The sequence below is a fragment of the Cyanistes caeruleus genome, chromosome 19 (assembly GCF_971803275.1).
Source record: "Cyanistes caeruleus chromosome 19, bCyaCae1.hap1.1, whole genome shotgun sequence".
NCBI classification, from domain to species: domain Eukaryota; kingdom Metazoa; phylum Chordata; class Aves; order Passeriformes; family Paridae; genus Cyanistes; species Cyanistes caeruleus.
Window position 1 is genome coordinate 9532126 of NC_141719.1, and position 27018 is coordinate 9559143.

The window sequence follows — 27018 nt, forward strand, 5'->3', positions numbered from 1 at the left end:
GCAATTCCTCCCCAACATCCCATCTAGCCCTACTTTCTGTGAGCCTGAAGCCGTTCCCTTTGTCCTGTCACTCCACTCTCTTCCCTGCGTCCTTCTGAGAGTGAAACCTGCTCGTTAACAGCAAGATTTTAATCAGGGTCTTCGTGGTGGATGGGCAGGACACCTCAGCAGCCTCTGACCTTCCTTTGGGAGCCTCCAGGCTGAAGAACAATCCATGGGGTGAGCAGCTGGGCACGGTGATTTCCTTGGGAGGTGCAGGGGACAGACCCAGACTCAAAATGTGGGTGCTGCCTCTCTTCCCTGCTCCCATCCCAGGGAGCAAAAGGGCAAATCCAGCAATACCTCTGGCTTATCAGTGACAGGACAAATTGATACCAGACTTTTATGAGGGTGGGGAAACGTCTCTCCATAAAAAGAATCTAAATTTACCATCGTGTTAACAATTCTGTAAGAGTTTTTGGCAACTCCTAATGGAAATTTCAGGAGCAGATGGAAATATTTGGAAACGTATAGAACACATGAGCCTGCAACATCCATTTTTATTTTCTCATTGGGAGTGTGGAGTGGTTTCAGGTTGCCTTTAAATTTTTTTTTTTTTTCCTTTCTTTCTTCTGGATGCTAAGAAAAGCAAGAGGGGAAGCAGGAGATGATGGATATAGGCAGGAGGGGTTTTTTTTTGGTGTTGCTCACTTGATTCCCCTGTGTGGTCTGTGATAGATCTGAGGGAATGGCACCAGCAGGAATAACCTGGTCCCAGGTTATCTGGGAGCTGGGCAGGAATGGCAGGGCACCTGTGAGGTCCAAGGAGACAAATAACCTTTTCCAGGTTAATTTGAGGTGGATTGCCTGTATCCACCTCCCAGGCAGCACGTGGGGTTTAATTAATGAGTGTAAAACCATCCTCGGTGTTCTCTGATGGAAGATAATCTCTTGGACTACCTCTGGTGCCCAAGGTCACAGCCTCCCTCAGAGAGAAAAATCCCTGGACAACACTGAAAAGGTGGATCAAATATTTCCAATCCCTGTTGCCTGCCATGGCAAGAAAAGCTTTCACTTTTTATGTGTTAAAACCCATCCTAGAGCAGGGAATTTGGTGCCCTAGGAGGGGAATGAATAACAGTAATAGACACACTCAAAAGCTGAGGGAAAAAAGCTCCCAGCTGCCAAATTTCTGGACCTCTGCTGATCAGGAACGATCAGGAATTAAAGAGTTTTTCCATTTCTCTGCTGTCTGAGCAGCACAAGGGCCAATGCACTGGTGTGCTCTGGTGGATCGGGGTTTGTGTGGGGAGCTCATCTGGAAGCCGAGGCGTTTCCCGAGGTGTTTACATTGTCCCGCTTCCACCGGATCCCGGCGGCTCTTGGAACGTCCATCCCTAAAGCCTTTAATTGGGAGAGACTTGTGGGGCTGGTGGTCGAGGCTTTTATTGTGCTTGGAAAGGGCCTGAGCAGAGGCCCCCGGGCCAGCAGCAGCTCCGACAGCGATCCCAGCGCTCCTGGATGGGGCAGGAAAGGGAGCAGCCCGAGGAAACGGAGCTGGGTGATGACAGAGAGGCTTTTCTCAGCCCCCCGAGAGCCCACGGGGAGAGGGAGCCTGCAGCCCCACTGGAATCGCTGCCTTTCCTGGCAGTGCTGGCACCCCTGAGCCCTGCAGGGACAGGGAGCAGCTCTGTGCCATGGTCCAGCTCATCCCTGATGCCTCAGGGTTTCAGCTTTTGTATTTCCCATCTATTTGTGGTCCTGCAGCTCTTCAGTGGATAACTCCAAACTCCACACACAGTGCCAGCTGCTGCTTCCCCATTGGGCTCAGACACAGCAATTCCTCTCCAGGCCTGGCAATCAAGGACACCTCACTCAGGCCCCGAGAGATGCAAACAAAAGGGAGTTGGGGGCAGCAAACTTGGGGGAAATGACTTCATTCCCTGGAGCTGGAATTGGAAGATGAACCCCCAGGATGGAAATGGACCCAGCTTATAAAAGTGTGAAAGCCGTGAGCCCTCATCCATTTTGGGTGGGCTTCATCTGCCCGAAATGTCCCTGAAGGCCCTTCCATAAACAGAACTGCTTTTTATTCCCTTAACTTTGCCTGGCCTCTGGGTTTAGGTAGCTCCAAAGGCCCCATCCCTGCTGGCCCTTTCCTCCTCTCTGCTCCAGTCAGACACAGCCCGTCCCCTCTCTGCTTTCCCTGCCCAAACCCTTTTTCCAGGCGGGATTAACACGAGGGATTGGGGTTCAGTTTTCCTGGGTTGGCTGTGAGACAGGAGCGCGTCTGCCCAGACCTGCACAAGTCATTCAGGCCCTGAATCCTCTGGGTTGTGTCCCTGCCCAGAGGTTTTTGTGGCAAAGGAGCAGGGCTGGAGCGTGGGCTCGTGCCAGGGCTGCGGGAAGGTGACACTGCTGCCATCCTGTCACCTCCTCCTCGGCCCAGAGACAGTGGCTGCTGAGCCACAGCATCTTCAGGGGGTCACTTCTCCCTGGAAAAGTGAGAAAAAGGTACACAAAGGTACCTTGTGGAACACCCAGGAAGCATTTGGGGTGATTAAATCCTTCCCTCCTAATTTCACTGTCACCCATGTGTGACAGAGACACTGTTGGGATAACTCCTTTTTTATTGACTGTTAGTGAATAATTGTTTTAGAACACCTGATAAATATTCAGAACACACTTGCATCTGCTCCGAGGCAGGTTGGAACCACATGCTCACACAACTTTGCCAGATGCTGTGCACTCCTATTTGTCCCAAATCATAAAATAAACCCAAACAAATTCCAATATTTTTTATTCAAAACAAGGATCAGATATAAAAATTGAAATGAATTGAAAATTAAATTGAAATTGAAATTGAAAGAATTGAAATGAAATTAACAACTTTCTATGGGTTGAGAGTAACACTTCCATGAAACCACCTGATGGCAAATATATTAAAAAAACTTCTGTTTTCTTTGCAGGCTACTTTTTATCTCTGTAGCACTTGATGTGAAACCACTTGAAGATAAATGTGAAACCAGCCCAAACTCATTTTATTCGCAAGCGTGAGGCACCCAGGTAAGACATTAATAATAAAAATCAATTGGATTCTTAAAAATTAATCCTTTTTTAGTCAGCCAGGGAAGGGGTGTTATTCATAATGCAGGCAAATGTTTTGCCTGGACCTGTGACTCAGGAGCTGGCAGTGACTCTTCTCTTCCTGCTGTCCTTCCTCTGAGCTGCTTCACCTTTCTCTCCAGACCTTCCTGGATGAGGTTTTGTCAGCCAAGACTGTTCCCATCCAGCCCTGTGAACATCCAGTGAGGGCAGTGGATGGCCAGAGGGGGCTGGGGGAGCTTCCACCCTTGGCCACCATCACTGAGAAGATGCTGGGGAAATAAATCACCTCTGGGTTAAGGGGGAGCTCCAGGAGCTGAACTGGGGGGGTCACAGATGCCAAAATTGAGGGTCAGTCCCCCTCAGACAAAAAAAGGGAGTTTCATTATCCTGTGGCCCATGTGGGCTGGACCAACTCCTGATCTTTGATCCCTCTGTCCTGTCTTTTATTGAATCCAGTCCTAGAGCAGCATTGAGTCCCTCCAGAGCAGCTCTCCAGACTTTTCCTCTCTCCTCTTTGGTCTTCTCCTGTCAGCACAAATACTCAGGCCTGTGTTCCCTCTTCTGTGCCCTGCTGAGGGTAACTCTGCACAAAAGCCAAAATGGCAATTTTTAAGGCTCTCCATGTGTTGGGGTTCTTTTCATGCTAAGAGGGGGCCACAGTAGGGCCAGCTCAGGAGCCCCTCCCCAGCCTGCCCCAAGGCAGAGGGGACAAGTGGTGTTGGAAAACAGGCAAATGCAAAAAAAAAAAAACCAACAAAAACACCCCAAAATACAGATTTTCCCCTTCCTTGGATGTCTGGAAAACTCTGACCTGCTGGGGAATGGAGGGAGGTTAAACACCCTCCAGGTTGGAGGGTAAGATGAGCCTCCCCAGGCTGGGGAAAATGATGCTGGGTGCTGAGTGTTTGACAAGAAACCGGCTCGAGTTACACCAAATCGTTTCCTCATCATCAGTCAAAATTACCCTTCCCTTCCTCCTCCTCCTCCTCTCCCTCCTGAAATGCCAGAAGATGACAAGAAGAAGGGAGGTGGACAGGAGCAGGGAGTCAGAGAGCTCAGGAGGTGCAGCTGGGGAGCTCCGATGCCTGCCCTGATCTCCCTGCGCGGGCTGGGGGGATTTGGGAAGCCCTGGGAGCCGCAGCCTCACCGAGGATTCACACCTGGCTTTTGCAGGGGGGATTTTTCTTTTCCCTGCTCCAGTGGATGCCTGAGTGCTTCCCTCACAAACCCCAGCTGGGGTGAAATGCAAAATTCAGCTTTGCCTCCTGTCCCTGGTGCTACAGACCCTGCACAGGGATCACCGTGGCTCCTGCTAATTCACGTCAAGATCTACTGGAATAACCATGGAAAATACTTGGCATGGCTCAGCCCCCCCCCCCCCCCCACAGAACACAATTAAATATATCTCACAATTATGCTTTGTCTAAAATTATAGCCCCTTAAATACCTCTCATGCCTCTCACAGCTGGTGGGTCTAAATTTAGGGATTCCCTGTGAGCAGTGTGGTGGGATCACGCACCCTTGTGGGAGGGGACGTGCTGAGGACACTCAGGTCAACCTGTGGCCACAACATTTTGCTCTCCCCAATCCCTCTGTGAACTCCCACAGCTGTTTGAAGGCTGTGCAGGTGTTGCACAGCCCCTGGCACAGCTGTTGGGGTTGTGGTTCCCACCCATCCCAACATTTGCCCACCCATCCCAGCACCCCTGGGCACAGCTCTGCCCCTGCCCAGCAGCCCCAGGGAAGGAAAGGGCTCTTTCAACTCCCCATTTCCCCGTGGGACTTTATTTTATTTTCCACCACCTCTTGACCTTGGATGTGGAAATAACGTCCAGAGAGCTGAGAAAGTTCTCAGCATCTTCTTTCCTTCCTGCAGACATCAAAAGGGGATTGTGGGCTCCATCACAGATTACATCAGGGCTGGTTTTGATCCTCTCAGCAGAGGAGACATAAATCTTCTTCCTCTTTCTTTCCCTGTTTGGGTGTCGATTCTTTCCTGTGTTCTGAAGTTTCTCAGGAGAAAATGTAAACGGGTTTCATAAGCTGATTTTCTGCCCACAGATTTTTACCTTGGCGATTCTTGTCATTGCTGCTGGGTGGAAAAAGGATTGGCAGGGTTTGGAAAGGATCAGAGCAGAGGGGACAGCAGGAATTTTAACAGCCCTGATTCAGTGAACCCACAGCGGTGCTGCTGTGGTGGGGAGATGCCTCCAGCAGTTTGGTAATGCTGGTGTCGATTTTTCAGCATGGCCAGACGAAGAAGGAAGCAGAACCAGGCTCCCCAAATAACCCCCTTCATGGAAATCCCTGGCATTAATTGGGGAAGCCTCACTAAGGCTGCAAGTGCAGGGCAAAAAATGAGTATTTCTACTTTTACAGCAAGCCTGGGCACTCCATTCCCACAGAGCCTCCCAGTTTGGCTGTGGTGCTTCTTCCAACATCCACTGAGGGAGCAGAAATGGGACCCTGGGATCTTCTCAGGAGAGGAGCACCTGGGCCAAGGAATGTTTAAAGTGCTCAAAATCTTCAGCCTCTACCTGGGAATTCCTTTCCCAGAGGGGTCTGCCTGCCCCAGGTTCTCTGTTCAGAGCTTTCTTCCCATCCCTGAGGGAGGGAGGTGAATTACACAGAACAGGAGTGAACAGGGCCAGATCTACCGCTGCTGGAGCATTTCTTGAGCTGCTCCTGGAGCAAGGGATCACCTCCTGTGTCCCCAGCAGCTTCACCTCCCGTGCCTCATCCTCTGTGTGAGCGAAATTAGGACAATACTGATGGGTTTGTGATGTCTTTTTAATCTGCTGGAGGAGCTACTAAATATATTCCACAGCGGAATTTCTCTTTTCCCGTGTGCGTGTCCGTGGACTCGCTCTGCAGGCAGCACAGGGGTGTGGGGCTGGTCACCACCATCATCATCATCATCATCATCATCACCATCATCATCAAATCTCAGAACCACTGGGGTGGGAAAAGCCATTTCAGATTATTGTGCCCAACCCCTCACCCAGCACTGCCAAGGCCACTAAACTCTGTCCCCAAGTGCCACATCTGCACATTTCCTAACCACCCAGGGCTGGTGGCCCCAGCACCGCCCTCCATCCGTGCCCAGAGCTGTGGTGCAGGCTCAGCTCGGCCTTCAGCCCAGGTGTCCGGGCAGGGAACACACAAACTGCACGCAGCAATCCCCCTGGGGACACCTGGGAGCACGTCCCCTGCCACATCTCCCTGTCACAGCTCCGTCTCACGACTCCCACCCCTGTGCAGGACCCAGGTGATGCTCACAGCCTGGCATCACCCCCTCCCACCCTCCCCTGGGCCGCTTCCAACCGCTGCAAGGCAGAAATTTCAGTGATTTACAGCCAGGAGCGTGGAAAAGAAAAAAAAAAAAAAAATCCATGGGAATGGGGAAGGTCATCCCAGTTTCTTCCTGCTTGCAGCTTTCGGATACAGGATATGGCTGAATGGCAGCCTCCACGCTGCATTTATTTTTAAGCCACCGATAGCTTGCACTGATAGGAGTGACCTCGCCGTGCAGCAGCAGCACCAGCCAAGGAGATGTTTTTTTCCGGCCCTTCGACGTCAGATTGCTTCCTTTGACACCTCTGAGAGCCAAAAAATGGGAAGCATTCTCTTCCCAAGGTGACTTTATTTTTTCCCCTTGTGGCAGGGGTGCTGGGGCTCTCATGGCGGTGTGGATGGCACTGCCCTGGGGATGTGGCCCCTGGGGACAGCTGGAGGTCACTGCTCCCAGGCAGAGGTGCCTGAATTATCTGATCCTTAGGAAAAATAATTGCCTTGACTGGAGCCAGAACTGAGGCAACTTGACCTCCACTTAAAAGGGAATGCACTTGTGACTCTTTTTCCCCCCATTTTTTTTCCCTTTTTTTTTTTTTTGTTTTTTTTTTTTGTTTTTTTGGTGTTTTTTGGGGTTTTTTGTGCGTTTTTGTTTTTGTTTTCAGGGCATCTGGGGCTTTCCAGGATATCCCAGCTCCCATCTCCACAAGCTGTTTACTGAAATCTTAGATTCAGTTTCCCCGGCTCATCCACAGCTTGGTGCAAACAACTGAGCGCTGCTCGAGGCTCTGAACACCAGGAAAATGCTTCACCCCCGTTTTTGAAAGCATGGGAAATTTTAAGCACCCTCATACAGAAATAACACTAAAATCTCCCAGGGATTATTTGTGACTCCAGCAAATTTCTTGCCTCAGTTTGCCCGTTCCTGAAGCACAGCTTTGCTCCAAGTGCCTGATTACACCCCGCATTGCCAGTGTGGGAGATGCCTCTGCAAGCTGGAAGAGAGGATTTTAGTTTAAAATATTATTTAAAATAAAATAACTAATATTTTTTTAATTATTTATTTAAAAAAAATAATTTTAAAAGTATTTTTTTTTTACCAGTGTGAGAGATGTCTCTATCCATTCCCCCACTGCAAGCTGGAAGAGAGGATTTTATTTTAAAATAAAGATGGAATTGGTTCAGCTCGAGGTGCAGGTGCAGGTCCCAGTTGCAGCTTATTTTTCAGAACCCCTGTGAGAAACCTGGTCTAGTGTCTCTCACTGCTCTGGAACAAGATGAGCTTTAAACCTCTTCCAAACCAAACCATTCCACGGTGATTCCAGCAGAAAATTCCTTGGAATTCAAGAGGAAGAGCCTGGCTGGAGGACACCATCATGTGGGTAAATGGAGCTGCCCAGTGCTGCTCTGCACAGGCCTCCAGGGTTGTTTTGGGGCTGGAAAAAGGGGACACCTCCAGGCTGGGACGTGCTGGGTTCCCATCCCCAGCTCTGCTTTGTTTCTCTTCTGCCTCCAAGCTCCTCAAAGCCACAAAAATCTGCCTGAGAGGGATCCTTCAAAGGCGCTTCTTCCTGCGTCACTCAGCAAGGAGAGGGCACTAGGGCTCAGATAGGGATTTCTGAGCTCAGAAATGTCAGGAGGAAGCGATGGACTCGGAGGAAATTCTTGCGACGGTCTCGGAGGAAGCGGGAGATGTGAAAATACACGATGTATTTTCCTCCCACAAGCTGCGCGCTCTGTTTTTATTATCATAAACCTGGGCCCGGAGGATGTCAGCTTGTTTATTTATTTGTTTAAATGAGGTTTCTCTCCTTGTTCAAACATTCCCATGTTGGCAGCTGCTGCGCTGCCGGGCCCTGTCCCGCTCCCCAGCTCCCCTCCCGTAACCAGGGACGTGCCAGCCCAGGCAGCACCTCCGGAAAATGGGGGGTGCTGAAGGTGGGGGAAATTTTTGTGTGTCCCCCCCAGGGTGTCACTGGAACCCCCCTGGGGTGGTGACACCGCCATGTCCTCGTGCATGTCACCGCAGCCTCCCCGGGCTCACGGCTCCTTTCCAGACTCCTGGAGCAGAATCAGGAATATCCCATTTTTTGGTCTCTCTGGGTCAGTGTTTTCCTTCTTCTCCTTCCCTGCCACCCCCGCTGCGCAGAGCAGCTCCTGCAGGGGTGTGCTGGAGGTGGGGGCCACCAGTGTCCACTCTTCTGTCATGCTGAGGCAATAACTGCTCTGGAGAGCCCTGCTGCACACCTGGATCCTGAGGCCTTTCCAAGGGCTTTCCAAGGGCTTTCCAAGGGTTTTCCAAGGGCTTTCCAAGGGTTTTCCAAGGGTTTTCCAAGGATTTTCCAAGGGTTTTCCAAGGGCTTTCCAGGGGTTTTCCAAGGGCTTTCCAAGGGTTTTCCAAGGGCTGCCCAGGCAGTGCTGGAATTGGTGGTGGTGGTGATCCCTTCGACCTTGAGTTCCCCCAACACCTGGGGCTGTTTCCAGGGAGCCTGAAGGATTCCAGGAGTCCCACATGGACCCGAACAACACCCAGGTCTTGCTCTCCCCACTACGGAGCTGAGGGGGACTTTATTTACCACCTCACATTGGTCAGCCCAAGACCCTTGGCTGGGGGGCTTCCCCCCTGGACAAGGGGCTCGTCCCCCTGGCTGATGCCGGCCTCTCCCGCGGGGTCACGCTGGCAGGAAGCCGCTCTCGCCCCGGGGAGCCGCGGGAGATGCACCTGGGAGGAGAAGCGCTTTGCTGGAGGAAGAAAACAGGATCTCACATATAAACAACATCCTCAATGGCTCAGCAAGTGAGTCGCTCTTTCCAGAGCCTGTTTTCGAGCTGCTCTTGTGTCCCCCGTGTCCCCCCCCCCCGAGCTACAAAGTGGAATTAAACCAAGTAGGAACCACCAGAGCCCCCGGGATGGTGCTGTCCCACTGCTCCTTCCAACAATCCAACCCTGGATGGACCCAGCCAGGGCAAGTGCTGCAGAGATGGAGGGTAAGAGTAACTCCTGGCTCTTTCCAGGAGATGTTTGGGGCTGGAATGGGCCTGTAGGATGGGAATTCCAAGCTGTTCATGATTAATCCAAAGCTTATTTGGGGCTGGAAGGTACCAGTGAGCACTGGTGAGCATGTTGTCTCTTGGGACAACATCGGGGCTCTCCCACGAACTCACCTGTGCTCCTTCCAGAGGGTTCCTCACCAGGAAGAGAGTTTTTCTGGATTTTGCACCCAGCTGGTAGAACCTCCACGTTTCTGGAATGCATTCTCCTGTGTTCTGGACTCACTGGCCATGGCACTAAGCAGAGTACCCCACACAGGTCTGAATTTTGACTAATTTAAAAAACAAAAGTAGACAACTTTTATTTTTCATCATTTATTCTTTGCTTCCCTCCACAAAGCACAGATAACTGAGGACTGCGCTCCTGGCAGCCAATGAGTCCAAATCAAAGCTGCTTCCCAAAGGGATCCTGTGGGAATTCCAAACACAGAAAACTCTCAAAATCATATAAATACAAGCTTAGATATAGACATGGACACAAGGCTTGACTTGAGGCCTTGGAGAAAGCTTCCAGACTTAAAATCATAAATGAGAATATGAATTTAAATAGAAAGACATCAAGTTAAGTTGTAGAAAGTTTTAAGGTTTTAATATAAAGAAGTAGTTATAAAGGTAAGAAGAGGTTTAAAGTATAACAAGTAGCTTTGTGTGTCGTTCTATGATTGGTTAAGAAAGTCCTCACAGAGATGTATAAAACAAAATAATTAACTATTGGTGTGAAAATAGAATCATTCCTTTGTGGCATTAGTTTATTGGCTAAATTACTTTTAAAAGACCTTGTGACCTGTAGTTTTGTGACCACTGACTAAGACATCCGGTGAATCAGGTGAAGATGAAGTCTCCTTCATGAGACTGTAGAATTAAAATAATAAATCACGCTTTGAAACGTCTTTAAGTGGCCCCATCTTTCTCGCAAACCCCGGCAGGATCCCACTGGACCAACTGGGACATCCCAAAGGGTTAAACTGCTGCCCAGCACAGGAAACCTGCAGGCAGAGCCAGATTCCCAGGGAGGAAACATTCCGTTTGTTGTGGGAGAGAAGGTGAGCGAAGCGTTCACGGGACTCGCGAGCGGAGCAGAGGTCAGCGGCGTATCCTGCTGCAAACTTCCTGAGCAACCTCCGAGGAGAAAACAACAACCCTGGCGTGGCATGGCATGGGGTGGGACGTGGTGGGTTTGTTTTTCACTCTGATTACCTTGGACCTACTTTCTCGCCCTGGCTGGTGGCTGCACACTCTGTCCTGCCCCAGCGCGGGATCCTGAATTTTTAATGGATTTTTTTCATGTTTCTCTGGTGTGACTGGTTGTGTTTTTATGCCTTGGACTGGAGTAGAGGAGCAGAACTGGAGAGGAAGGAAGAGAATGAACCTTTCAGGCTCTTTGAGATGTTCAGGTGGGAGCAGGAGGAGCACAGCAGCCCCACAACAGCTCGACAGAAGGAAAATCCACCAAAACTTCCTGTATTGTCTTTTATTTTGGCTTCTGAATCTCAGGACACGGAGCAGAAGGCTGGGGGATAATTGTGGGAATGCTTGGGGAAAACACCAGTGGGACTAAAAGTGCCTCCTTGCCTTCCCAAGGGCACAAAAGTTGGGACAAAAGTCCCCAAAATGGAGCAAAAGTGTTTCTGCTGCTTCATCCATCCCTGATTTGCATTAAAATGAAGGTTTTTACAGTTGGGTGCTCTTGCAAAGAAAAATAAACCAAGGTAAAAAATGCCCAGTATTTTATGCCAAAAATGATCCTTCGATAGAAATGGCTCAGAAGTTTCCAAGCTGAAGTTTGATGTAAATAGTTTTATTCACAGAGAAGCACAAGAGCAGGCAGGGTCATGATCAGTGTGAGAAATTGTTTTGTTCAATCCAGTTTTCCTGTGTGCTTCCCTATCAAGTATTTGGGAGAAAGGGGAGGCTCCTGGAGATTGAAATTTTCTTTTTGAGGATGCAGATCCACCACTCGAGCAGGGCCAGCTCAGATCTCCCTTTGGGCTCTTTGCTGCAGGAGGAACAGCCTTGGTGGGATTTTAGTGTTGGCTGAGGTGCTGGGATGTGCAGTGACACTGCCACAGTGTGTCCTCCTGTCCCCTTTCTTTCTTCCACCTTCCCTCTGAGGGTGGGGAGAGCCTGGGATGGAATTCCCAGAGAAGCTGTGGCTGTCCCTGGATCCCTGGAAGTGTCCAAGGCCAGGCTGGACAGGGCTTGGAGCAGCCTGGGACAGTGGGAGATGTCCCTGCCCATGACAGGGGGTGGAACAAAATATTTTTTAAAATCTTTTCCTACTCAAACCATTCCATGATTCTATGATCCCATCGATCATCCTGTGGATGATCCAAGATGGAAAGTCCAAGGATGCAAGGCCCAGCTGCTCTTGAAGAGGCTCAAAGAGACTTCCAGGCTTCCCAACACGCGCTGACACCCCAGCCATGGCCAACTCCAGCGGACTGGACCGAACCAGAATTCCTTCTTTTCCCTGCCCTTGGGATCCAGCCACCAGACCCTGGCCCAAGGGCTGGACAGGGACAAGCTCTGGAGCCAGCTCTGGAGCTCCATCGATGCCGTGATTGGTCTGGCTAAACTGGAATCTTATGATCCCGGGGGTGCTTACATAAAATGCCAATTAGGATGCGGTCGGCATTGTTGCATGGAAATGTTTTCCATTATATTTTGCTGTCAGCAGATGCTGGTGTGAAACCAGTTTGCAGCCCTCATGTGGCCACCACGAGGAGTTTGGGGAAAGCATTGGAGTCTCCCTCCAGGAGATGTGGATTTATTTCTTTTTTTTTCCACAAAATATTGGATGAGAAAGATTGCCCAAAACTAGGGAAAACCATTTTATTTTCCCCGTGGGAGCAGCATCTTTCCTTTGGGCAGTGGGATGGATGATTTTGTCTTGGAAAGGACAATCCCACAGGTCTGGGGGCTCCACAGGACCCACCAAGACTTTCCTGACGAGTACCCTCAGCTCTTCTCATCTCCGAATGCTGCTCGTTGCCTCTTCCGTATTTTCCACACCATTTCTGTGAGGATAAAGTGCTGAGTCACAGGATCCAAGGAATCCTGAGCAGAAGAGCCGCAAGGGACTCCTATTTGTTAAGATGTCTGGGATGCTTCCTATTAAATAATAACAAAAATGCTGCAATAATAACTTGGCAGCTCTCCGCCCCCGCCAGGCTGATGCTCAATGTGAGTTCGCCTTCCTAAAATTCCTTTAAGTGTCTCAACAAGTTGCAGGGGAGGAAGGAAGGACACTTCACTCCCGACTTTTCCCTGATGAAGCTCTTGTAGAAAGCCTTGAGAAGATGGGGAGGAGGAGAAATTCCTCTTTGAGCTGAGTTCCTGGCAGGGGTTGTGGCATGGTGGATTTGAGGATAAGGCAGGGACAGGCTGTGGATCCCACAGATCTGGCAGGGGTCACCAGATGTGCAGATTTGGGGCAGAGTGGCTTTTTTCACGTTGTGGGGAAGGATTACAAACCCTCCTGTGTTTAAAAACCAAAAGCAAAACTGCTGTCAGCATCTAATTTGCATCTCAATTTCCAGATCTCACTGAACACTCTTCAGCAATTTTGATTTATATATGATCATAAATCAATTTTAATTTAAGACATAGTATAAAAGCCTGAATTAAGTTTGCATGGGTGTATCTTGTGGACGTTATTGTCTTTTCATCGTTAATTAAAGGCAAATTAAATTTGCCTGCTGGGTTTATCAGAGCAGCTCTCGTGGCCTGGGTGGCACCAGCTGCCCCTGCACACAAGGCAGGCTCTTCACAACCTTCCACAGCTGGAAAATCTTCCCCAAATGCTACAATTTTCCCCCTTGAATTCAGGATGCTGGAAGTTTAACCAAATAAAAGATCTGATACATTGTGCTGACCCCAGCATGAGTTTTTGGGTTTTTTTAATGAGAAATGCCATGCAGGGGGTTTGTTAAAATGTTTTGCAGGAGTTGCTGCTTCACTTTGGAACTCTTCTGAACAATTTGATCTGAAATTCCAGAATTTCAGTCCATATTTGCCACATATTCTGCATTTCTGCATATTCTGCATTTCTGCTTTCCCTCCATTTGCTCCTTAAATGTCAGGGATGTTCATGCTCCCTTGACATCACCTCTGTTAGTGGGACAGGGATCTCCCCTCTAACAGGAAAATAAAAGAGGTTGGTTTGGCTCATCCCTGTGCAGTGAAGGCTCCAAAGATGTAAAAGAACATCAGGATGAACCTATAATTAATGTGAGGATCTGTAAACTATGGGAAAAGGGCAAAACTGACCCTGGGTGAGGTGGGGGAGTTCTTTAACCATGAGAGCAAGAGGGACTGGAGGAACCTTCACCCACAGAAGAGGAAAAACAGCCAAATGTTAAAGGTGGAGCTGAATCCCTTTGGAAATGTGTGTGTGCAGTGGGATGGGGTGTAGGGATGAAGTGCCCCTGTGCATGCCTGCCTTCACAGCTGGCCCAGAAATGGTTCTAAACCCAATAAATAAATAAATACAATCATTTACTCTGTCCTAAACTGGGCTGCAATATGGGGAAGGGCAATTTACAACTGATTTAACATCATTAGGATTTTTTCCCCATGAGCTTGTGTCTTTTTGTATTACCTGGAGGATCAGTGTGGAGTCCTGAGTCAGGAAAAGAGCTCCTCTCAATCCATTCCCTTGCTTTGACTCCAGAGTGATCCATGCATGTGCTTAACATTAAGGTTCTGCTTCCAGGCTGTCCTGAATAATAGGCTCGAGTGTATTTTGAGAACTCATTTTTACTTTTTATTACAATAATAACTTCTGCAGTGACATGAATTCCAACAGGGAGCCCTGAGGAATAACATCCCCTTCCAAATGGTTTTCCTCTTTGCACTGGAATTAGAGCACACATGAGCAGAGCAGCCCATTACAAGACAAAGCACTTTCCAGAAGGTGGATTTCACTCAGCCTCACAGCAGTTCCTTTATAGTCAAAGATTAAATCTATTACCAAGTTCTGCTCCTGCAAGCTGCAGTCAAATGGATCATTAATGAAGGAAAGCAGGGACCCAGCTAAGGAATTTCTTGTGAAGGGTGCAGCTCTTGGAGGTGCTGAGGTCCTGGAGCTTGGGTTGGCCTTTCTTTCCTTTCCTTTTCAGATTTCCCGCTGGAATTCCATAAAATGATGTGTTTGCAAAGCTGTCCTGCTGCCATTCCGACAGGATATTGCACTGCTCCCAGAGCAGAACCACCACAGGCACTAAAGCTGGGATTTCCACTGAGATGTCTCCTAATTCCCTCTGTGCTGAGTGGGAATTGCCATCCAAGCCCCGAACAGCACAGACACTCCAAACCCTGCCCAGGAGCCTTGATGGGAGAGAGGAGCAACCCCAGGCAAGGCAATAAAACCAAGGAAGGTGGAAAACAACTCAGACTCCAAGGAAAACGCTGGGGCAATGTCTCAGGCACAGGGTGGGATTGCTGGGGTGCCTGTGCAGGGCCAGGAGTTGGAGTTGTGGGTCCATTCCAGCTTGGGATATTCTGGGATCCTGTGGAATGCAGATCCATTCTCTGTTACACCTGGAGTTGGTTGTGGGATGGGATGAGTGGCAATTCCCCTGGTGTGAGAGGAGGAGGAGGAGAGAAGGACCACATCCAACCAGGATTGCTCTTCTTCCATCCCTTCATCTCTGCATATTCACATTCCTGAAAAATCCTCCTGATCCATGGCCTCTTTTAGACCAAATTTGTTTTGTTTTGGTGCTCTTTTGTTGTTGTTGGTTTTTTCTGGTTTTTTTTTTTTTTTTTAAAGATTCTTTTCAGTGCAAGCTGAGAGGAAAAATCAAACATTTTACTTTCAGGCTGATGTTTTATCTCCCAACTCTCAGCATTCTGACGACCTGAGCCACGTCTGCTCTGCAGGAAGGAGGTGATAAACTCAGCTTACTCACACTCCCCTCTCTGTGTCTTCAGGGGAGAGCAATGATGACAAAATTTCCACTTAAAACCAAGCTGCAGAAAGCAAAACGGAATTCAGGCTCAGCTCATTTTATCTGTGCTTTAAAAAAGAAACAACAGCCCCCAAAAAAGACAGTTAAAAAAAAACCAACACAACAATGGGAGAAATGAGCAATATCTGCCAAATAAAATCAGTCACTCACTGCTCATATTAGTCAGGAGAAGAATAAACTTTTAAATGGGCACACAGTAAAACAGCTCCCCAAGAGTAGCTGGAAAATCAGGAGCCAAGATTCCTGCTGGGGCTTGAACTGTGCTGTGATTTCCTGGGAAACAGCACCTTGCTGCTGGTTGGTGTCTGAGCCTCCAGGACCTGGAAACAGGGAGTTATTTCAACCAATTTTTTACTGCAATCTACACAAGAGATGGAGCAATTGAGCTGGTTTGGGTGGGAGTGCCGTGGTTTGTGCCACCTCTCCTGTTTTTGGGATCCAACCTGGGCACGTGGTGGCCAAGGCCAAGCAGAAGATGTTGGGACTCACCTGAGGAACCTGTGGCGGTGCTGGAGCGCCTCTCCTGCCAAACTTTTCCTCTTTCCCCAAAATCAGGGAGACTTCTGGGCTGGGGAGAGCAGAGCAGTGACCTCTGGAGCAGTGCTGAGTGCTGGGGAGGAGGAGCAGTTTGTGGGGTGAGGAGCTCCCGCAATTCCCAAGGAACTCTCCTGCAAATTGTGCTTGGCAACACAAACTTCAGGGGAGTTTTCCACCGTGATGGTTTCACAGGGAGGCAGCATCCTCCAGGGCATCTCCCTGGCTCCCCCAGTGCTCCCAATGCAGGCTGGAGACCCCAAAACCATCAGGACCCCATAATCACCGTTCCCATTCTCTGTGTGGGATCTCAGCCCACCTCCACGGCATTTTCCAGATACCCACTTCCCTCCAAAGGGCTCCTACACTGCTTTTCCCAGTGGAAATTCCCCTCATTTCCACCTCAAAGACCCCTTTTTGAGAGCCTGGGGATCTTCCCCACCTCCTGCTTGTTGCTTTGTGTGTTTTGGCAAGTGCCTGCTGCTCCTACAATGGAGAATTCTGTGCCTCTCCAGACAAATTCTTTGTAGGTGCAACTCCAGCAAAACCTTTGATGTGTTGGGCTGAGAGGTCACCCAAGGAATGTCCGTGTTTGTCATCAGGGATTGGGGCCAAGTCCCCCTCACCTCCCAAAACAACGCCTTTGAAGTCGGGAGGAACGCTCACGGGCACAAGGGGAAATTTTGGGCACCAGAACACCAAGGTAAATTTCACATCACGACCTTTTATTCTTTTTCTTTGTAATTTATTGTCTCATGGAAGTTTTTCCTCCCTCCTTTCCCCCCTCTTTTTCCCTGAATTTGACACCGATGCTGGTCAGGCAAAAAGTCAAACACCCAATCATCCTTGGAAAAGTGGTCCAGGAGAGTTCAAAGGGCTGGGAAATGTAATTTCTTTGCTAAATGTTGAATCTAAACCTGAGTTTATTCCATTGCATCCTTTCAGGAGGGGTGGGGGTTGGGAAGGTGCTGACAACACAGCTTTGTTTTCTGGGATAAAATCCCAGAGATACCGAGAAATCCCAAAGATACCGAGCAAGACAACAAATAGAGACAAAGTCCTGGGGAAAATTTGGCAGAACCTCTGCAAAGACGGCACCAGATGCCCCCAAAGAGGAAATTACAACATGTGGCAGCTGTGGCTTTTTGGTTAAGCAACTTTTTCTCAAAGTTCAAAGCATCTGGGGAAAGTAACTGCTAACAGGGTGAGACAGATTTATGGAGCCCACACATGGCAATATTTTGGTATAAAATTAGTAAAAAAATGATTAAATCCCTGAGATGAAGAGATTAATTCCTCTGAGTTTGCATTCTTTGAAGAGTAATCATATTTTGACTTTGTCAACTGGAAGAACTGAGTAATTTCTTGGATTAGCTGATCACAAGAGTTGTAATCCATAATAAAAGTCCAGGCAAAGCTGCCAGGCTTTGTTTCTCAAAGGATTTGGGTAATGAGTTGATTTGACATTAACAGAATGCATCCCAGACTGCAACCCCATGCCCTGCATCTAAAAGGGGGATTCAGAAAAATGAGGCACTTAATCAAAGCCTTCAGCATCTTTTTCTAATATGGGGGAAATGATTGTTTGTGTGAGTTGATCAGTTTGGGAGAAAGGTTTTGTATAAATTTCTGGTGCATGGCATGAGCACTGCCTGGACTTAGGCAGACAGCCTCCACTGTGATATAAATATACCAAAACTATATAAACCCTTAGAAATGTCCTTTCTAGCCACAAAAAGGACAATTTGCAGCGGTTCCCACTGCAGGTTTGTGTTTATTCTCTCTTTTTACAGCACTTCTTTGGTTTTATGCTTTGTGTTTCAGTGAGAGCCAGAAGAGACCCCGACCATCTGCTGCCAGACTCAGGGTTTTAAATGCTTTGTTTAGTGCTAATAAAGCCCTAAATTCAATTCCTAAATGAAGTTAATGCTCCTGGAGCTGTGGGTACCTGCAGGGACGGCAGCACAAGGTGTTTCCCTGCTTGCCTCCCTCCCTTTGCAGCGGCTCCTGCTCCTCCAGTGCTGGCACGTGCTGTGAGCCAGATCAGGGAAATGATGCTCCTCAGCATTAAACCAAATGTTATTTTGCTGCTGGGCTCTTCCTGAGCCAGCTCAGTCCCCAGGCTGCTCGGTGGTGCAATGTCCTGGCACAGGGGGAGCCTGGCTCGGGGTGCTGGGAGCTGAGCAGAGGGCTCAGGATCAGCCCTGAGCACTCCAGAGTGTGAAATCATGGCCAGGAGAAGCTCCAGAGGTTTGGAGTTTGCTGTCCTTCACCTCCCTCCAAGTCTGCGCTGAGTGCATGGGGTGACACTGTAACAGGAATTATTAAATCAATTAAAAACCTCCTGGATCCTTCTCCAGCAGGGGCCTCTGCACAGAACAGCCAGCTCATCACATGAATTTTCTTTCAGATCTTCCAGGAGGCTTTGGATTTTCATCCCAAGACCTTTGGTGGACCTGACCCACGCTCTCAGACTGAATTAACCCTTCTGCTGATGAGGCAGGGCAAAAAACCTGCAGGGACCCCAGAACGGGGAGGGATGAGGAGAGGCTGAGTGTGCTTTTTAACCCTTTTCTCCTTCTCACCTAGCCTGGTGCAGAGTGGCCACCCTGGCATGTAGTGGCCATCCCTGGTGTTCACTGGCCATCCCAGATGTGCACTGGCCATCCCAGATGTTCACTGAACATCCCTGGTGTTCACTGGCCATCCCTATCATGCACTGGCCATCTCTGGGGCCATCACACCACACACAGCTGTGGCCAGGGCCGCTCTGCTCCCCCATGCCAGGGGCACACAGGTGTTCCCACATGGAAATGGCACTTGCATAAGGCAGGAGAGGCCGGAGGAAGCCGCAGTCACGCGAGCTGCCTGTGGTTTGAGGAGCAAGTGCCAACATCTCTCACTCTCACTGTCCCAGCATTGCTCCCAGGGCAACCTGATCTGCCTTTAATCTGCTCTGACCACAGGACAAATGGTTTGAATCAAACCCTGCCTGACTGAGTCACTCCACTCTGGCTTTTGGGGATGCAGTGAGGAGCGATGGTTTGCTCTGCCTGAGTGACAAAATCAATGTCAGAGAAATGTTTCTTTGTCGTGTGGTAACTAAGAAAAAAGAAAAAACAAAAGAAAAATAAATGTAGAGAAATTTGGGTGGGAAGTTTGTGAAAGGAAAATTAAAGGAAAGATAGAAGTCACTTTTCTCAGAAGAGCAGGTGAAAGTGGGAACAGATAAACAGCTGTCACAGGGAGGGTGAGGGCTCTGCTTCAGCAGCTGAGCTGTTTTCTGAGAGCAGCTAAACATCCCTGGGGTCCTTCCTCTGCCCAGGCAGGTCCTGAGCAAGAACAACATTCATGGAAAGGGGAGAACCAAGAGGAATGTCCTGTGCTCTTGGTGGCAGAGCTGGCTGCAGTTCCCAGTGGCATTTGGGGACTTGGAGCACTTTGTGGAGGTCATGGATTGGGCACAGGAGTTCCAGGATCAGAACCAGTCCCTGCCCGGGCTGTGGTTTGCAGTAAAACGTGCTGGGAGCCCCTGCTCTGACTCCTCCCCATCATCACATCTTCTCCAGGCCTTGTTGTCACCAAAAATCCCCCAAAGAGCTGTGCAATCCATCCTGGCTGGGGAGTCCAAGCGCTTCCACCTCATCACCCTGAGCCCCGTGGGAATCTGGGAATCTGAGCTCCTCTGAAGGCTCTCAGGGATGAAATCCTGGCAGATTTCACACAGCACAAGCCACAGTGCCCATGGGACAAGCTCTGCTTTTTTCCCCCTCTTTCCTTTTTAATGAGAACACTTCTAATGATTTTTGGAGAGCTTTAGGCCATGTAAGGTAATATTCAGATCTCAGTGAGAATAACAAGAAATTCCCACTGAAGTTTTTGTGGGGGTGTAGGAGAGTTTTCATATCCAGCAATACTTCTGCAAGGAAGGATTTGCCACGTGGATCATCCCTGCTCCTTGCAGAAATGCTTCTTGTAGAAATGATCTCCCAACCTTTGCTGGTCTGGCAGCTCTGGACATCCTCCCTGATTCCCTGCAGGGTGTGGAGCTTGAGATCCCATCATCGTTTTCTTAGCACACGTGGTTGCACAGTATGTTTGGGGTCATTTCTCTGTTGAGTTTTATCAAGATGCTGTTCAGGACACATTTCTAATGACCATAGACCTGCTGAAAATTTGGAATATCGGTGCCCTTACAGCAAGCTGTGCAAGGAGAAGAATGTTCCCTTTGATCAGTTGTGAGCGTTGCTGGGAGATTTGGGAGCTGATTCCACACACAGCCCCCTTTAAAAGTCAGAAATGAGTTTTCCCAGCCTTTCAAATGCCATGAGAGACAGCATTTTGGTGGGAAAGAAAAAGACAAATGGGAAAAATGTGGTGTTTTTCCTCTCTCTGAAAGTAGCCACAGCCACAAAAAAATGGACTTGAAATGCTGAACTCTGACTACACAACTTCTGCAGCTCCTGTGTCAGGGAAAAGACTCTCCTTGATTTTTCATCTCTTTTCCATTTGTGGCCCATACTTTGCAGACGTGGGACACACTTATGGATATGTCTTTTGTGGTGGTTTGGGGTCATAAACAAAACAAAATCAGCAAAGACCACGAGATCCCAACGTACTTCCCTTGATTGTCTCTGGATTACGTTGTTGAAGGTGAGTCAGTGTTTATCGATATAAAAATATAAGAAACAATGCGGGATCAGAGCACTGTGTTTTCCCGTGTGTTCATTGTCCCGTCACTCGCTGTAAAATCCTTGTGATGAGGAATTAATGAGGGGACACCTGTTTTCTTGGCAGAACCTGGCTTTTATTTTTAAATTCCAAGTATTTTTAAGGATTCTCTGAAAGTGGTTGCAAAGGCAGGAAAACAAACTCTGCCCCCGCAGGTGGGAAAGGCGAGATGTTTGCTGGGCAAACTGTGCTGGTGTTGCAGATCCAGGAAATCCAGGCAAGGAAGGACTGAGCTGAGACTTCTTCTGTGTTTTATCTGCAGTCCAGGAGTGTGGATTTGGGGTACTCCTCCCCACGGAGCTGCTGCAGGGGGGTACCAATGTTTCCTTACCCTATAAATCAGGAAATGTCCCACCACAATGCTCAGTGCAGTAGTGAAGTGTTATTTGTGTGTTTGCAGGGCTTATTTTTTCCATCTCTCCTTTATTTCCTCACTCATTGACGGCTCCAGTAGCCCGAGAGGCTGAAATCTTGCAGCCAGATTTCTAATTTGAGAAACTCTTTGCTTTGTTACTGCAAGAGCAGACGGGCTCTGAGCAACTCCCCTTTCCTCCGCTGCTCCTCAGGCCTCCTGGAAGCACAAATTCTGTTTTGCAAGATGTTTACACTCAGCAAACACACGGGGAAATGGTCATTTGCAAAGCAGCTTCGGCCAGAAAGCAGCAACAGCCACACCAGAGAATCCAAAAATAGCTGGAGGAGCGAGCAGAGGGGAAGGAGAAGTGGTGAAGTCTCGAAATTTGTCACCCGGTGGGAAAAACAAACTCTCTGCCCACGTCTTGTTTTCTGCCTGGTGGGCAGGCAGATAATCCCAGCTCCAAGGGGGGAATTGCAGGAGAATTGCGGAGTTAAAAGGTGACATTAGCTCTGTTTTGGAGCAGTTTAGCACCGTGTGTAACCTGGGAGCGCCTGAGGGGTGAACAACCCATCAGCAGAGGAAAGGCCGAGGGCTGAGGGTGGGACCCCTCAGCTTTGGGTTTTTCCTTGAATTCCGAATTCCTCCCAGCCCAAGGGCTCCTGAACGATCCCACAGCTTCTTTGGGGGTGGTTTGTTTGGTTTTTTTGTTGTTGTTTTGGCAGGCAGTGGAGCCGTGGAAGCTGAAGCCAGGCAGAGCAGAAGGCCCAAATTCCCCCTGCTCCTCACAGATGGATTCACCAGCCCTCCTCGCATTCCCATGGAAGTGTTCCTATGGAGGGCATCCAGATTTATGACAAATTCCACTCGTTTCCAGCCAAACAGGGATCCTCTCCGGGGACGGGGGGTTTGGGGGTGAGCAGCTTCCATCAGATCTGCAGTGCAGGCCTGGAGTTAGGGGGGTAAAAACCTGAGGTGACAGCAAGGCTCCTCTGGAGACTGCTGAGGGTCCCCAACCCCAATTCCCGCTGGATCCAGTGCCAGAGGGTCTGATGATGATGATGATGATGATGATGATGATGATGATGGGTATGAGGTGAGGAGCAGGTTGGTCTCACCTCAGTGGAACCTCATGGGATATTTGGGGTTCTTGGCCTCATGCAGGACCGAGGGGTGGAAACACTTTTGTTTCGGATTAATCCCCACGAATGAGTGAACACAAAAAAAACCCATTTCTTGCTATTATTTGAGCCAGCCTGGCAGGTGTGGGGCGCTCTCAGAGCCGTATTTTCAACACCTGGATAATTTGTTTTACTTTTTCACGCACAGAGATGTCCTGAGAGCAGAAATTCTGGGGCAGCTGTGACATCAGATGGCTGTAGGTGACATTATGATGCCATGCAGAAGATGGCAACACCAGAATTCAGAAGCACCGTGTCCCACCTGACACAAAAACGAGTTTATCTTTACAGAATTACCCTCAGCTTTAAAAAAAAACCAAAAAAACCCAGAAAATATGGGCCACAGCAGCAGAATAATCTCAAAACAGGATGTTCCTAAAGTTTCCATCGAGGATCAGCTGCTTTTTAATTAGTCACCAGAGGGACAGAGAAGAAAGTTGCTAATTATGAGAACATCATAAGAATGTAAACACTGTGGCCCAGTTTTATGGTGGCAACACCTTTCTGTGGATGCAAGGCTGAGCCTGGATTGGCTAATGAATGGAAAAATATTGGGATTTTTTCTGAACAACTCACGAAGAGGCATCTGCAGTTATAAAATCAACCATTTCCTTTGGAAAAAGAATGGAAATATTTGACAAAAATCCCTTCAGGATTGGTTGTTTGGTTTGGTTTTGTTTTGCATTTTTTTTTTTGTTGTTTTTAAATATATCCCAGGAATAATCAAGATGTGCAGTTTTTTTGAAAGAGAAATCCTAAATCAAGATGGCTTTATTGAAAACTGTTGGTACTCTCAGCATTTTATGATGCCTGAAATTTTCTTCTTCCCAGCTGCTTTTGTTTGCTGGTTCTGCCTTTTAAAAGGATTCTGTGATTCTATGGGTGATTAAGACAGATAATGAGCTCCACTCAAGTTTGTGCCCCGGGAAATAAAAAGAGAAGCAGGGAAGGTGCCTGAGGTGTTTCAGACCAATGATTTAAGCTGGATTCTCATTTAGATTTCTTCAGTTTGGGAAATCCAGGCTGACCTCTCTCAAGCCTGACTTTTCAGAAATGCTCTTGGAAAATGAAGGTGCTCAGGACTCCTTTAAACAAATTAAAATGATGTCTTGTTGGGCACAAAATTCAAGTTGCAATTCCTCGTTGCTTACCAACCTGAAGGAAGTGATCATTTAATGTCTTTTTCATGAAGCGTTTAAAACTGTTGTGCTTTTTTTATTGTTTGTTTTGTATTTTTGAGGGAAAGTACATTAAAATAATTGAGAAAGAAAAAAAGAATATTGCTGAAGCACGTTTTTGGTTTCTTATTAAAGATATGAGGGGTTGACACCTATTTATGGAGTCATTCAAAGAAATGTGGAGTGTGGCAAACGCAAGGGCTCAGCCTGAGCACGACTCAACCAAAACCAGGAAGGAATCCCTGGACTTACGGAAACTGCAGAGGGATCTTCATGTCCCATGAAGAACAGGACCCCTGAAGGTGCTCAGGACCCCCTGGAATGAACTGAAATTGCATTTTCTCATGCACAGAGCTCCAGCTGCAGCTCCCGTGGGTTTTCCATACCCACCCAGCTCCGTCCGAGGGGAGAGCACCTGGCACCGGGAGGATTCCACAGGGAAAGAACCAACCCAGCTGAAAGTTCCACTGAGAGGGGAATGATGGGTTTGTCTTTACAAACAAGCCGTGGGTCTGCTGGTAGAGAAAACTGAGAGATAAAAGAAACAATGGGATGGATTCCACTGATTGGTGAATGGAAAAATATATATATATATATATTTGCCTTTACAAACAAACTAGGTTTGCTGATGAATTGGGTATTGGAAGGTGAAAGAGACAATGGGGAAACACCATAAATTCCATAAGAATTAAAAATGAAGAGGGAGGGTTCTACGTTAGAGGGGAATCTCAGGTGTCAGGCACTCGGGGAAGTCTGTGCCTCTCCAGTCCCTCAGCCAGTGGGGAAAGAGAGAGGGACATGGCCGGGAAATTGGGATAAAAAGGAGGCTGCATCCCCCAAAAATCGAGAGACCCCAGGAGAATGTCCCATGGCCTCTCCCTTTATTTCAATAAAGCTTCAGGACTCCTCTGTCTCCTTCTTGGACATCAACCTCTGGTGTTTGTGGATTCATTTTCTGGGCTCACTGGAAGGTCTCCAGTCTGAGGCCAGAGCTCCTGCATGTGTGGGAGAAATCTCAGCTTCGCTGCTGATTGCATTTCCCAATTAATAAAACAGGGATACTCGGGCAGGGCTGCAGAGAAGGAGCACTGGAGATCATCCCGTGCTGGCCCCGCTTCCAGCTCCAAGGTGCTCCAGGCAGGTACCAAAGCACCCCTGGAAAATGGGATTTAGTGGGAAAATCACATTTTTGTTTGTGTTCTTCAAAGCCCAACAGGGGAATCTGGGGTCTGTTTTCCCTCCCCGTGTTCCTGCCTCGCTGAGACTTAAAGAAAAGGGCAAGGAGGCCACTGCAGAGCAAATGAGTCTCTTAATTTGCCGAGGCTGTTAAGGTTTTATCGGATTACAATAAAGGCTGTGGTTTGATTCCCGGCACTGCTGGCAGGGCTGGGAATCACAACCACAGATTGCAGCAAAAACCTTCCAAATTCCCATTTTCCAGCCAGGCACGGGCAGGACCTGCAGGCTCCAGGTCTCTGTTGGCATTGCTGGGCAAGGTGAGGATCCAGCCTGGGGATGCTGAGAGCTTTCCAGCAGGAGCAAGGTCATGCCCCTTTATCAATTTAATTATTCAGCAAGGATTTAAAAATAAGCTTCCTTCATCTTTCTGTCTTAAAACCATAACTTTTCATCTCAGGAGCTTCTTTCCTTCCTCCCAGACTCCTCCCAGCAGCCATCACGACAAGCAGAAGCAAAGCAGATTATGGCAAACAAATTTTCCCCTCCCATGGAAAAACCTTCTTGGGTTTGGTTTTTTTTTTTTTCAGGCTTAAATTTCATTTGGGAAATAATTTTATTAATATAACACATCTTCTTTCAGCCCAGGGAGCTCTGGTATTTTGCTTGCCAGAGGGAGCAGGTCCAAAGGAGGCATTTAACCCTTTAAATAAGCAGCAATGAGAATCCAAAGGGAATTGAATTAATTATTTTATTCTTCCCTGTGGGGGTGGTGTGGCCCTGGCATGGAGAAGTTGTGGCTGCTCCATCCCTGGAAGTGTCCAAGGCCAGGTTGGAGCAATCTGGGATAGTGGGAGGTGGTGGAATGAGAATTGTGAGGTCTCCTCCAACCCAAACCATCCCATGATTCTATTAATGCCCTTGAGAAGTTGTTCTAATCAAAATGGGTCTCCCTGGGAGGGAATTCCCTCCTGCTTGACCTGTGTCACAAATATCTGGGAAGCTGGTGAAGGATCCCATCCCTGATGGGATTGTGGACGAGTTCATGGACTTTATTTCTTCTTCATTTGTCATCGTTGCCTGCAAGTCTGAAGGAATCTGGAGGGAAAATGAAGGGAAATTTTCCCCTCTCATCAAATGTGCCACTCTCCATCAATTTACCTTTGGTCAAACAGCACCTGGAGCTTTGAATCCAAGCTGGGAATCTGATAAAAAATTATCTGGTGGGTCCTTCAACAGGACTATGAAAGATGAGGCCAGGTTCTCTCTGTTGCATCCTTCAAGGCCAAATCAGCCTTTGTTACAAACCAGAGTCTGTGCAAAGCTCCAAAGTCACGTTTTCCACAGGAAGACTCCAGAAAATGTTTTCTGTAGATAAAACCGTTTATTTTCGTTATGGCTCTCGAACTTTTCTTTCTATAATATAATATAATGTATTTATTATTAAAAAAAAAAATATATAACCAAACCAAAAAATTCAAAACAAAATCCATCTCGAACAGGAAACTCTAAACATTTTGTTCTGAAATAGTCAAAACAGAATATTTTGACATTGTCAGAATTTTTCCCCTCAGGTTCTCTTCCAAAACAAAATTCCAGAGGGGAAAAAAACCACCCCAACATTAAATTATATTTAACTTCCACCTCAGCCTCACAGATTCCAATACAGAATAGTGGATTTTTTATTTTTTATTTTTTATTTTTGCAGGAACTTCTGCAGTCAGCACTTCCACAAAACCATGCAGAACAAATGACCAGGTATTTTGGTTTGATAGGTGTTTTTATGGCTCTGTATGTAAATAAGTTGGATAGTAATTAATCAGATTAGAAACCTTGCAAAAGTCAGTTTGCATTTTAATTCAGCTCCTGCTGAAGCAGGAAAATAGATGCAGTGGGTGATCAGATTAATATTAATGAGCATAATTACCTCCCTGTTCCAAGGATGGCATCTTGGTAATAGTAATATCCTTGTTAACCAAGGAAGGTCGTGGAGCTGATTTACATCTGTGTGGGGATGCAACGGAATTTGTGGAAAATTAATTAAATGCTGGTGTGGAACTCCAACATGAAAACGTCCACCTCTATTTTTATTTTTTCCTCAGCGAGGAGTGATCCTTGAGGCGTTGTTCACCACCTGAGGGTGGCCCTGAAAGGACCTGCAAGGTCTGCAAAGCTTTTCAGGAGTGGCTCCATGAGCTGTCTCCTGTTATTGCACACATTTGGGCTGGAAACGGAGCTTTGCCAGAGGCAGGCTCACGATATTGCACAAAATTCCACCCAATGAGTGGCAGGCTATAAGAAAAACAATATTGATGTATTTTTCCCCCCGATTTGTGGTTTCTTTTGTCCACAGAGTGTTTTTTGTCTCGCAATGACGTCAAAGCAAAAATTCTCTTGCAAAATGACAACTGGAAAATAACCCTGAGAAGATATTGGATTTCCTACCTACTAATTAACTAACT

The 27018-nt window shown here is 47.9% G+C and overlaps 1 long non-coding RNA gene across 1 annotated transcript; it reads left to right on the forward strand.

The window, feature by feature from the left end:
• The first annotated feature begins 21320 nt into the window (after positions 1 to 21320).
• On the forward strand, positions 21321 to 23908 carry LOC147649828 (uncharacterized). The gene is made up of 2 exons (XR_015277961.1): positions 21321 to 21936; positions 22351 to 23908. It is a non-coding gene; the product is annotated as an uncharacterized LOC147649828 (long non-coding RNA).
• Positions 23909 to 27018: the final 3110 nt, after the last annotated feature.